Source organism: Scyliorhinus torazame, chromosome 9, assembly GCF_047496885.1.
Source record: "Scyliorhinus torazame isolate Kashiwa2021f chromosome 9, sScyTor2.1, whole genome shotgun sequence".
Lineage (NCBI taxonomy): Eukaryota > Metazoa > Chordata > Chondrichthyes > Carcharhiniformes > Scyliorhinidae > Scyliorhinus > Scyliorhinus torazame.
The window spans coordinates 146,613,211-146,626,205 of NC_092715.1; positions in this window are offsets into that span (position 1 = coordinate 146,613,211).

A 12,995-nucleotide genomic window follows, 5' to 3' on the forward strand; every position below is an offset into this window, starting at 1 on the left:
TTTGTCATACGTTTACAAGAATCATGCTTTCATAACTGTCTTTTCCAAAGACAGAAATTGATTACATAGAATAGATAGCATAGAAACGGCCCATTCAACTCAACCAGCCTATGCCAGCATTTATGCTCTACTCCAGCCCCGGTTCACCTTTGTTATCAAACACTTGTCAGTTTAAACCTTTATTCCCTACTCCCTCATTATGCTTATCTAGGCTCCGTTTAAAAACATCTATACTATTCACTTAAATTAATCCATGTATTGGCAAGTTCTACATTCTTCGTATTATCTGCATAAAGCAGTTACTTCTGAATTCTGTCTTTTATTTCCGGTGACTATTTTGCATTGATGACCTCTAGTTTTGTTCATACCCACAAGTGGAAACATATTAAAACCTTTAATAATTTCAAAGACTTTAATTGGGTCACCCCCTCGGCCTTCACTTTTCAAGAGAAAAGCGATCCATCCTGTTCACTTGTTCCTGATGGGGATACCCCCACGTTTCTATACTGTACATGTTTTTTCACCCCCTCGCGTGTTTTATTAATATAGTGAGTAGAATTGTTTTCAATACTCGAGCTGTAGTTTAAATAAATGTTTGGGTCTAATTTAGCAGTACTTTACTTTTCTATTTTAGCTCTTAAGGAAATAAACCTGTGTGTTTAAATTGCTTTTTGACGGCAGTGTTAACTTGTACTCCTAGGTCGCTTTGCTTCTCTGCCCCATTTGGATTCTTATTGTTCAAGTAATATGACTGAAGGAGAGTCACATTCAATTTGAATCATTAACTCTGTTCTATCCCCACAGATGTTGCCAGAAATGCTGAGTATTTCCAGCATTTTCTGTTATTTCAGATTCCCAGCATCCGCAGTGTTTTGCTTTACTGTCAGAGTCTGAGACTGACTGGTGGAGGCGCGCAGTCTGACGCCATCAAAGAAGTTCTGTGAATGGAACCTAAATGTTTTTTTTTATATTTTAATTCTCCATTTTCACATTTTCTCCCAAATTTACACCCACCAACAATAAACAATAATCAGTAACAAATATGTCAATCCCTATATCAATAACAACTATCCCATCCTCCCACTAAACCCCAAACATTAGCCCGCTTGTTCACAGAAACAAATAACAAAAGGGAATCAGGAATCGTCCATAGTCACCATTAACACACACAGTCCCTCTCCCCCTAACCCTAGCAACCACCACCCCCAACTAATGTTCGATGTTATCCAGTTCTTCAAGGTGCATAATGAATAATGCTCATGAATTGTAGAACCCCTCCATCTCGCCTCAGTTCAAACTTAACCTTCTCAGAGTCAAGAATTCCACAGGTCCCCCTGCCATGCCAGGGCATAGAGTGGAGAGGTTGCTCTCCATCCCATCAGGATCCACCTTTGGGGCGAAGGCTACAACATCTGCCTCTGCACCCGTTTCCAACCCTGCATGGTCCGACACACCGAATATGGCCTCCCGAGTGCCTGGGTCCAGTTTCATGTGCATCACTTTAGAGATTACCCTAAAAACCTCCTTCCAGTAATCCTCCAGCTTTGGACAGGACCAAAACATATGAATGTGATTTGTGGGGGGCCCCTCCCCCTGCAACGTTCACACACATCTTCTACCCCTTCAAAGAATCGGCTCATCCTCGCCCTTGTGAAATGTGCTCTAGATACCACCTTCAGCTGTATCAGCCCCAACCTCGCGCACGAGGTGGAGGCGTTCACTCTCCGGAGCACCTCATACCAGAACCCCCCCCCTCCATATCCTCTCCCAACTCTTCCTCTCACTTTGCTTTCATCCCTTCCAGTGGTACCTTCTCCTCTTCCAAAATAGCTCCGTAAACTGCCGACACTACCCCCTTTTCCAGTCCCCCTGTCGTCAGCACCTCCTCCAGCAATGTGGAGGCCAGCTCCACCAAGAAGCTCTCTCTCCTTTCTGGCCAAATCTTGAACCTGCATGTATGTAAACAATTCCCCCTGCTCCAGCCCATACTTCGCTTCCAGCTCCTTCAATCCTGCAAACCACCCCCCAAGAAACAAATCTTTTTAGTGTCTTAATGCCCTTCTCCCATTTCCGAAAATCTCCATCCCACAACCAAATCTGTGGTTCCCCCGAATCGGCATTTCCCTTGACCCTGCCCCCCAACCCGAAGTGTTGGCGAAACTGCCTCAATGAAGCTATTATTACCGGACTCTGAATATTTCCCTGGGGCCATCTGGAGCAGTGCTGTTGCTAGTGCTTTCAATCCCAACCCCCTGCACAAACTCTCCTCCATTCTGACCCACTGAGAATCAACCCATCTGACCCAGCTCAGCACCTTCTCCACATTCGCCACCCGGTAATAATGCATCAGGTCCGGAAGACCCAAACCCTTCCCCTCTGCAGCAGCACCTTTCTGACTCTGGCCACCTTCCCTCCCCATATGAACGAGGTAATCATTCCTTCAATCTCTCTGAAAAATGCCTTTGGCAGGGAAATAAGCAGAAATTGTGGCAACATGTTCATTTTAACCGCCTGTACCCGACCCGGCAGTGACAGAGGGAGGCCATCCCACCTTGCCAGATCAGCTTTCACTCTCCCCACCAAACTAGAAATGTACCTGCGGAGCTCCCCCCACTCCTGGGCAACCTGCACCCCACAGGTATCTAAAGTGAGTCCCTGCCCGACGGAATGGCAGCCCCCACCCCCCCCCCCCTTCCCCTGACCACACCCCTGGCCGAGACACCACAAAAAACTCTCGTCTAGATTTAGTTTGTACCCCGAGAAAGACCCAAACACCCAAAGCAGCTCCAATATTCAACCTATTGACACACTCTGTTCCGACACTTATAACAAGTCATCGGCATATAAGGACACCTTATGCTCTGTCATCCCCCCCCTTCCCCCCCCTGCACTATTCCTTTCCATACCCCCGAACTTCTTAATGTGATGGCCAATGGCTCAATCGCGAGTGCAAACAGCAGGGAGGGAATGGAACCTACTGTTGATGTCTACAGACATATCTCTTGTGGCACTGGCTGTAGAGTGCAATAGAATGTCTCCTCGTGTCACATATGGTTCTTTTGCCAATCATTTTAACTTTCTGTCCTTTGTTTATCGACCTGTCAGCCACCGATAAGAACAAAAGACATAGGAGCAGAATTAGGCCACTCGGCCCATCGAGTCTGCTCCGCCATTCAATCATGGCTGGTATTTTCTCATCCCCATTCTCCTGCCTTCTCCACATAACCCCTGGTCCCCTTATTAATTAATAAACCGTTTCTCCACATTTTTTAAAGCAACTTATGATTTTGAACACCATGGTCCTATTTCCTCTTCACCTTCTCTGCTTTAAGGCTCACAAATCCAGTTTCTCCAGTATCCTCACAATTTCAAGTAAATCTCTTCGCGCCCACTCCAAATCCTTTATGTCCTAGAATTGGTGGTGCTCAGATTAGAATATAATACTCTAGCTGTGCCCTAACCAGTCTTTTATAAAGCCTTAGCACAAGGATCCCAAATTCTTTTTTAACACTCAGTACCTCTGCTTCCATAAGAATATTTCATTTCTGGTCCCTAATCTATTCCGCTCTTCTTTTCACTACCTTATTTTATGAATGCATTCAAAGAAGACCTCTGGGTTCCTCTTTTTGTTCACACCCAAACTATTCTGACAACTTCTCTTTTTTTTCCCTGTTACTATTTTAATCTCCCCTGTACTTTCTGTATTTGGCTTTGTTCTCTATTGTATTATGAACCTCACTATTGTCATCAGCCATTTTTCATCTAATTTTGATCCCAATATGCTTTGGATGCCATTCCTTTTCCTCTTTTGGGAATGCCTAATTTGCACCCAAACCGTTTCCTCTTTGAAAGACTCCCGTTGCTCAATTGCTGTTTTATTTATTAATTTTTTTAATCCATTTTTACCAGATCCCTTTTCAACTCCCAGAAGCCACCCCATCTCCAGTTAAGTATATTTACACCACCTGCTTTTTCATAACTATTCTAAACTTAATATTTGAGCACCGTTTCCCAAATGTTCTCCCACTGAAACATGCTCCACTTGCCTCAGCTCATTCTTCAGAAGTAGATCCATCATTACTACATTCTAATGTTTGCTCAAAACACAGATTCAGAAAGTTCCTTGTACGCATTTCATGAATTCTTCCCTCTCTTTGCCCTTTACGCTCTTACTATTTCAGTCTATATTAGGATAATTCACATCTTAACATTATGATATAGTTTTTGCATCTATCCTTAATTTGCCTGCAATTTTGCTCCTTCATCTCCTTCCCATTATTTGGTGGCCTGTGGGATACAGCCAGGAGAGTAATAGCTTCATTATTGTTATTCAATTTGAACCAAGTCAATCGGGCGGAATTCTTCCCCCCCCCCCCCCACGCCAGGTGGGAGAACCGCCACGCCGCCCCGACATCCGCACGCGATTCTCCCACCCACCCCAAACTGGCACGGCGAGAATCACGGCTGGCCGCTCGGAGATTCGCCGCTCGCAGTTTGCAACGGGCAAGTGCCGATTCTCCGGCCCGGATGGGCCGAGCGGCCTGCCCAACACGACGAACTCCTACCTGGTGGAGGGGGGGGGGAGGGGCCCTCAAATGTGGTCTGGCCCGCGATTGATGCCCACCGACCAGCGGGCCGGCCTCTCTGAAGGAGCACCTCCTTTCCTCCGCCGCCCAGCAAGATCCATCCGACATCTTCTTGAGGGGCGGCCTCGGGGCGGACAGCAACCACGCATGCGCGGGTGACGTCATTTACGTGGCGCTGGCCATGTCATTTACGCGGCGCCGCCTTTACGCGGCGCCAAGGCCCTGTGCGCGTAAATGACGCGACGCCACTCCTAGTCCCCCGGGGCGGGGGAATAGGGGGCTGGGAGCGGGCTCCGACGTCGGAGTGAAACACTCCAGTTTTCACTCCGGCTTCGGCACTTCGACTCCCGATGGGAGAATTGCGCCCAATATCTTTGACTCAAATATACCATTGTTTTTTTTCTCATGCTCTGAGTCACGCAGTTGTTGAATATTCCAGTTTAGGGCTTTACAATAATGTTAACAATTGGGCCCAATCACCATGACCGCAATTGCAGTGGCAGGCCTCTGAAGTTCGCATCTCTCTCCAACAGCTTTCTGTGTAGCTCTGGACTGAGATTTTCAGTGTGTGCGCTACGCTGAGAATGAGGTAAAGTTAGGCCAACTTTAACATGAGTGCAAAGCAGAAACGTACCCTTCAATTTAGATAAATGCAAATTATTGGGAATACAGAAAATACTGGACAACCTGACGCATCTGTTCTGATGATGCCACTTTCCAAAATGGTGCTGCTAACATGTCTTCATCCTTTAATCGTGGTTTCCCACCCGCTGGTCCGATGGGGCTCTCAACCATGTCTGACTCAACTCCCACACCTCTGCCCTCACCCCGCCTCCTCCCTTCCAGAACCAGGATAGGATTCCTCGTGTCCTTGCCTTTCACCTCACCAGCCTCTGCATTCAAAGAATCATCATCCAACAGTTCCACCAACTCCAGCTTGATACCACCACAAAACACATCTTCCCCTCACTCCTCCTGGCAGCATTCCACAGGTCCTTGCCTCTGGGATACCCTGGACATTCCTCCATCACACCCAACACCTCACCTTCTTCCCACAGCACGTTCCCATGCAATCGCAGAAGGTGCAGCACCTGCCCCTTTACCTCCTCCCTGCTCACCATCCAAGGGCCTAAACAGACTTTTCAGGTGAGGCAGCACTTCACGTGCACCTCTTTCAATCTGGTCTATTGTATTTGTTGCTCCCAATGTGGTCTACTCTACATTGGAGAGACTAAACACAGACTGGGTGGCTGCTTTACAGAACACCTTCGGTCAGTCCGCAAGCAGGATCCAGACCTCCCTGTCTCTTGCCTTTTCAACTCACTGTCCAGCTCTCATGTCCACATGTCCATCCTTGGCCTGCTGCAATGTTCCAATGAAGCCCAGCACAAACTGGAGGAAGCGGCACCTCCTCTTCCAATTAGGTACAACAACCTTCTGGACTTAACATTGAGTTTGACAACATCAGACTGTGAATTCTCTCTTCTACCTTCACCCCATTTTTATTTCTATCAATTCATTTTCATTTCTTCCATTGATTCGTTTTCCCCTCTCCATTGTCACCCCACCCCACTTGGGCATTTGACCCCTGTTCCTAGTTGTCTTTAGACACACTGCTCAGGTTTGTTGTGCCATTAACACATTCTGATCTCTTAATGTGCCACTATCAGCACCCTTCGCAGCCTTGATCACCACCATTTACATTCTCTTTATCTTTCTGTCCACAATATATTTGTCAATCTCCACCTATCCCTCTCCCTCTATCCAGCCCAGTGCTCCACGCCCCTACCCCACAACAGTATAAATCCAATATATTCCCAGGTCTCTAGCTTTGACAAAGAATTATCCAGAGCTGAAATGTTAGCTCCCTTCTCTCTCCACAGATGCCGTCAGAGATCTCTTCAATTTAGCCTTTACTCACAAATGCAAGATTGATTATCAGAATTTGAATGCATGAGTAACTTCCTATCGGGCATGGGAGAGCAGATTTTCCACCTCTTCATTCACCTGAGGAAGGAGCTGTGCTCCGAAAGCTAGTGATTTGAAACAAACCTGTTGGACTTTAACCTGGTTTGTAAGACTTCTTACTGTGCCTACCCCAGTCCATCTCCACATCATGATCTATCTCTGGCTGTGGATAGTGACACCATAATTCCGAGCCAGAATGAAGATTACTGGATAATTCCCAATCTATCATCCTTGAAGACCACACAGTAGGATTAGTTTGTTGTACTTAATTTGTGTTATGTAAATGTCCTCCAGTCACTGCATTTTGCTGAAAAATGTACTCTGCCTGGAGCAGGTGCAGTTGCTGCAGTTTTAGTCCTGAGATCTGTTTGCTAATGTTCATACCGACTCTTTTTATACAGACTCTGTTAATAAGCTTCATTTGCCACAAGTCTTGTTTTAAGTCCAGAACCGCCTGAAATGGTGCAAGTTATTGACTGACATTCCAACATCACAGTTGGGGCCCTCTGCTTCTCCAGTCATTGGGATTTCTGGTTATTTAAAGGGCTCACAGTACCTTATTGCTAGCAGTATCATCGAATCATAGAATTTACAGTGCAGAAGGAGGCCATTCAGCCCATCGAGTCTACACTGACCCTGAATGAGCACCCCACCTAAGCCCACATCTCCGCCCTATCCCCGTATCTCAGCACCCCCACCTAACTTTAGGACGCTACGGGGCAATTTAGCATGACCAGTCCACCTAACCTGCACATCTTTGGACTGTGGGAGGAAACCGGAGGAAACCCATGCAGACACGGGGAGAATGTAGGGGAGAAAAACCCAAGAGATTTGTAGCCACAGTAATTGGGACCAATTGACATCATTTTTGCTCAGCCCCATACTTAGATACTGCCCACTTCTTTTTCTTAAACTTTGTGCCTATGGATCTGAACATTCCCCAGGAGCAGGAAAATTGACCTTTTGATCTTTATTGAAACCAAAAACTCTTGTGGGTTGTAGACTTTTAATATTCTGGATGCATGATTAAAAATCTACCAAACATTACAATATTGTTCCTTGTATATATCCCAGTGAGTGGCTGAAACCTACAGACCAGAATGATCCAATGATTATTCCCTGTGTTATGAAGAGAGAAAAAATTGTAAGATGGTTCCACCTTTGACTGAATGAAGGCAGATGTGTTCTTCAACAGAACAAAAAGTGTTTTCATGTCCCCACCCTTGCCAGTGTTGTGACTGTTAAGAATAGACAAATTATAGGTGTTCTGATGAGTTTTCAAAAAGGATAGCTTGTTTATTGCTCAACACAGTGTGTAATAAGAGGGTGTTTTGATACATGTAGACCAATTTAATGTAGTTACATGTAACCTATTTACTGATCCCAAATTAACTCTTTAAACTGTTTTAGTTTGACAGAGACCACCAGGCAAAGACTCGGACACTGAATTAGAAAATAATAAAGTTAAGTGAATAAGATTAAATAAACCAATACAATTATTAACTAACTAATGGAGCAAAAGAACAAAAAGGTATCCCTTTCAATAATACTCTCCAGACTTTACAAGTTCAAATGAAGAGCCAGTCCAGAAGAAGCGGGAAATGACCTTGACCTTTCTTGCTGACCGCCATTTTGCCTCTGTCTCAGAAGGAAACTGAACTATCCGGGGTCCACGCCAAGAGGAATTCAATCTCCGTCTCAGAAGCAAACTGCACTATCCGGGATGCACGCTAATGGTAATTCTGCCTTTTTCCATGGGCCCAGTGTTGCACCACTTATTCTTGGGCCAACAGAATTTCTACCTCTGCCATCAAGAAAATATAACCCTTTACTTGATGTATGCAAATGAGGTTATTCTCAAAACACTTTTCTATCTATTCCTGGCATCATTCCACGTTGGTCCACAGGTGTTGTTAACAGGCAATTGTTCAAAATACTATACGGTTTAATTCCATTGGTTCTAGCCATTTGTTCACTTTGCTTTAGACATAAAGACAATGGATTGTATCAACATGTGTTCTTTAACGCAATGCTACCCAAGTACCTTATTCATTCTCACAGCATGTTTAAATTACAGATTGGAACATTAGTAGAAAACCTGCAGTAGACATCATCTGCTTCTCAATAATTATCTGGGTGTGATTTACTGGCCTCGTCGTGCCTGACTTGGTGACGTGACAAGGCTGTTGAACTTCGTGAGAGTCCTCTTCAGCGATTTGTGACACTTGAAGTGTCTTGTTACATCCAACCGAACCTCACGAGATGTTGCAATCTGGATCTCACATTTGCTGGACACGATCCAGATTAGCATATTTAAATGAGCTGAATGGCTCAGTTAAATATGCATGTACTGGATTCTCCAGGCGCCTGGGAACTGACGGCCTCCCCAGCGAGGTCTTGACCGGGAGCTGATTAGTACTGGTCCACCCAAATGAGGACGAAACGGAATGGCACCTGGGGAGATTCCCAGGCCATTGGAGATCCCTTGATGGTCATGGCAGAGTGCTCTGCCTGTTCTCCCTCTGGCATCTGAGCATCTTGGCTCCACAAGCCTGACCACTTGGCACTGCCAAGATTCCTGGGTTGCACTACCAGGCAGGCAGGGACACCGCCAATGATCTGGGTCTGAGGGGGGGCTATGAAAGGTGGGGGGGGGGGGGATGGAGGTCAGGTATGAAGAAGCCTCATGAGGTTTTTTTGGGGGGTTAAGGGTGAGGGTCCTAAAAGGCGGGGCCTGGTATGGGGGTGGGTGGGGAGGCCTGAAAAGGGGAGACCCTCAGGATCCCATAGTGGGATGTCCTCACTTGGAATGGGTGTGGGGTAATGCCCATATGTGCAGGAGGGTTAAAATTGCCTATGGGTGGGAGGTGTGGGGGGACCCTCAAGCTTACTTTGAGATCGGGGGCCCCCTTTCAAAATGCTGGCCTGATCTATGAGGAGCCAGCCTCACTGGCGAGTTCAGCTCCCCAGTGATAAAAACATTTCTAAGTGCAGGCGTGACAGGGGAAAAACTCCCCAAGGCTCCGAAAAATGACCAAGCATGGTTGAATAGAGTGCTGGACCTCACCCAAAAAGCCGGCGAGAAACACTCCACCAAACCCACCCAAAATGAAGTTTAGACGTTTTTAGTTTAATTCCGCCCTCTGATTAATTACTTATTTCTCATTACTGAGTAATTGAACAAAAAAGAAAAGTCAATCCAACTTCTCTGACTTGTGATGGATTTTAGTTTGGGTTCTGTTTCTCCTCTGGTCTGGAAATGTTTCTCTCCTGTTATGGGCCAGGGTTTAGAGAACCCCAAAGTGTATCATGGAGTTCACCTGATCCACAACTTTTAATAGATTGTGGTTATGGGAACCACACAGCCCTACCTTACAGGTGTAATGCAACAGAGTTAAAGTACTTTTAAATTAAAACAATGTTTATTTATGAAACCAGTTCACACTTTATAAACCCACAATAAACATCTTAACAACTATCAACACCAATAAATCCCCAAAGAATACAGTACCAGCCTCCCCGAACAGGCGCCGGAATGTGGCGACTAGGGGCTTTTCACAGTAACTTCATTTGAAGCCTACTTGTGACAATAATCGATTTTCATTTCATTTCATTTTCAAGTAACTCTTAATCTTTCCTTGCAACATCCATAAGACATAAAAGAAACCTTTTTACAGAAATACATCAGGTTTAACTTCTCTACTGAGAGCAGTTACCACTTTGAAATCACCAAATGAACATTCTTTAGCTTGCAGAGATTCATACATATCTTGCTGTGACTGCAGCTTCTCCAAAGCTAAAACAAAACTAAACACACCCTGTAGCTGCAAGCCCAAAGCAAAAGAAAAGCAGACACAGCCCAGCTCCACCCATACTCTGACATCACTGATAATGTCATGTGAGAGTACCTTTAAGAAATGGGTGTTTATAAATGGGTGTGTATATAAGTATCTGTAGTGAGAGTACCTTTAAGAAATGGGTGTTTATTACTGCAGTGATGTCAGAGAGGGGTGGAGCTGGGCTGTCTGTCAGCTTTTTTACTTCGTTTTAGGCTGTTTGCTGCAGCGTGTGTTTTAGTTTCGTTTTCAGAGCTGGATAGCTGCAGTCACGGCCGGAAGGTGTATTAGAGTCTCTCTCTGTAATCTAAAGACTGTAAATCGATCCTGCCGATTTAAAACTAATAACAGTAGTGACTTTAACCTGATGTGCTTCTGGTAAAAGGTGTTTTAAGTCTTATGCATGTCAAAAGGAAAGCTTAAAGGATTACTTAGTGTTGTATCCTTTGGGGGTTGTATTTGAATTTATGGTTGCTAAGATGTTCACTATGTTTTAAAAAGGTTAACTTGAGTTCATAGAATAAACATTGTTTTGCTATAAAAAATACTTTTCCATTTCTGCTGTACCACACCTATAGTGTGGGCCGTGTGCTCCCCATACCACAATCTAGTAAAAGTTTTGGGTCAGTTGAACTCCATGATACATTTTTTGGGGTTCTCTAAACCCTGGACCATAACAAATTGGGGGCTTGTCCGGGATAAAAGTCTATCTATTGGATTGGCTTTGTGAACTTAAAGACAGTGAGGGGTGAGCATATTGTGGGTGCTTTTCAGGTGTGGTATTTTAGTTTAAGTAGGGCGTGTGTTGTGGACAATGGCTCTTTCAGAGACTCAGAAGTTTTTAGGGGTGGAGACAGTCACACGCAGTACCTTACGGACAGAGACTAAAAGCAGACTGTTAGATTTGGCAAAAACATTGCAGTTAATATTACCTGACAAAATGAGGTAATTATGGCAGTGGCTAAGCATTTAAAGTTGGCTGAGATACAGTTTGACTCATTGGAAACGGCAAAAATTCAGTTACAAATTAAACAAATGGAACATGAGAAAGAATTAAAGCAGCTTGAATACGAGAAAGAGGAAAAAGAAAGAGAGAGAGGAAAAAGAAAAGGAGAGTGAAGAAAGGAGAAAAGAAAAAATAGCCCTAGCAGAGCAAAGAGAAAGGGAGTTACAGATCAGGGAAAAAGATAAAGCGAGAGAGTTTGAACTTCAGAAAATGGCCATGAAACATGACAGTGTTAACATTGGCAGACGTAAAGGGAAACGTACAGTTGGATGATAGCGATGAGGATAGTGAGAAAGAGCGTCAAAGTTGAAGGCTTGGTGGGAATCTATTTAACTAGGTCCAAGCATTGCCAAGGTTTGACGAGAAGGAGGTAGAAGCCTTTTTCATTTCATTTGAGAAGGTGACTAAACAAATGAAATGGCCACAGGACATGTGGGTATTACTGATTCAAACAAAGCTGGTAGATAGGGCAAGTGAAGTGTTTGCATCACTACCGGAGGATGTGTCTGGGACGTATGAGGAGGTGAAAAAATCCATCTCGCGTGCATCTGAACTAGTGCCTGAAGCTGACACAGTAAGAAGTCTTACAACACAAGGTTAAAGTCCAACAGGTTTGTTTCGATGTTACTAGCTTTCGGAGTGCTGCTCCTTCCAGCGCTCCGAAAGCTAGTGACATCGAAACAAACCTGTTGGACTTTAACCTGGTGTTGTAAGATCTCTTACTGTGCTCACCCCAGTCCAACGCCAGCATCTCCACATCTGAAGCTGACGGACAAAGGTTTAGAAATTTAAAGAAAGAATTTGGTCAAACATACATTGAGTTTGAAAGGCTCAAACAAAGTAATTTTGATAGGTGGATAAGGCCTTTGAAAATAGACCAAACCTATGAAGCTCTCAGAGAAATTATACTTTTGGAAGAGTTTAAAAATTGAATTCCTGAAGTAGTGAGAACTCATGTGGAAGAACAGAGGGTTAAAACTGCGAGAATAACAGCAGAAATGGCAGATGATTATGAATTAGTTCATAAATCAAAGCCTGGTTTCCGACATCAGTTTCAGCCTGAGGGTTAGAAACTGGGGACATGAGAAATACTCAAGTGGTAAAGGTAAAGGTGATCTGGTGGGAGATAATAAGGAGAATGTACCTCAGATTAAAAAATAAATCCAGGAGGGTGGAAGAGACATGAAAAGTTTCAAATGTTTTCACTGTAATAAACTAGGCTGTGTAAAGGCACAGTATTGGTGGTTGAAGAAAAGCACTGGGAAGGCTGGTGTAAAACAGGATAAGACAGTGGGGTTTGTTAAAGTGGTAAAGGAAAGCCCAAGTGAAGCGAAGGAGGTGCAAAAGATTGTACCGCCTGATCAAGAGGTGATTGATGAGAAGGTGCCAGATCTCTTTGAAGAATTTACTTGTGTAGGTAAAGTTTACTCGTGTATCAGGAGGAGCAGGTAAAGAAGTCACAATTTTAAGAGATATGGGAGCTAGTCAATCTTTAATGGTAAGAGATGAGGAGTTATGTAGCTTGGGAAGAATGTTGCCAGAAAAGGTGGTAATATGTGGAATTCAGGGTAGTGTTCAATTATATAAGGGAAGGTTGGA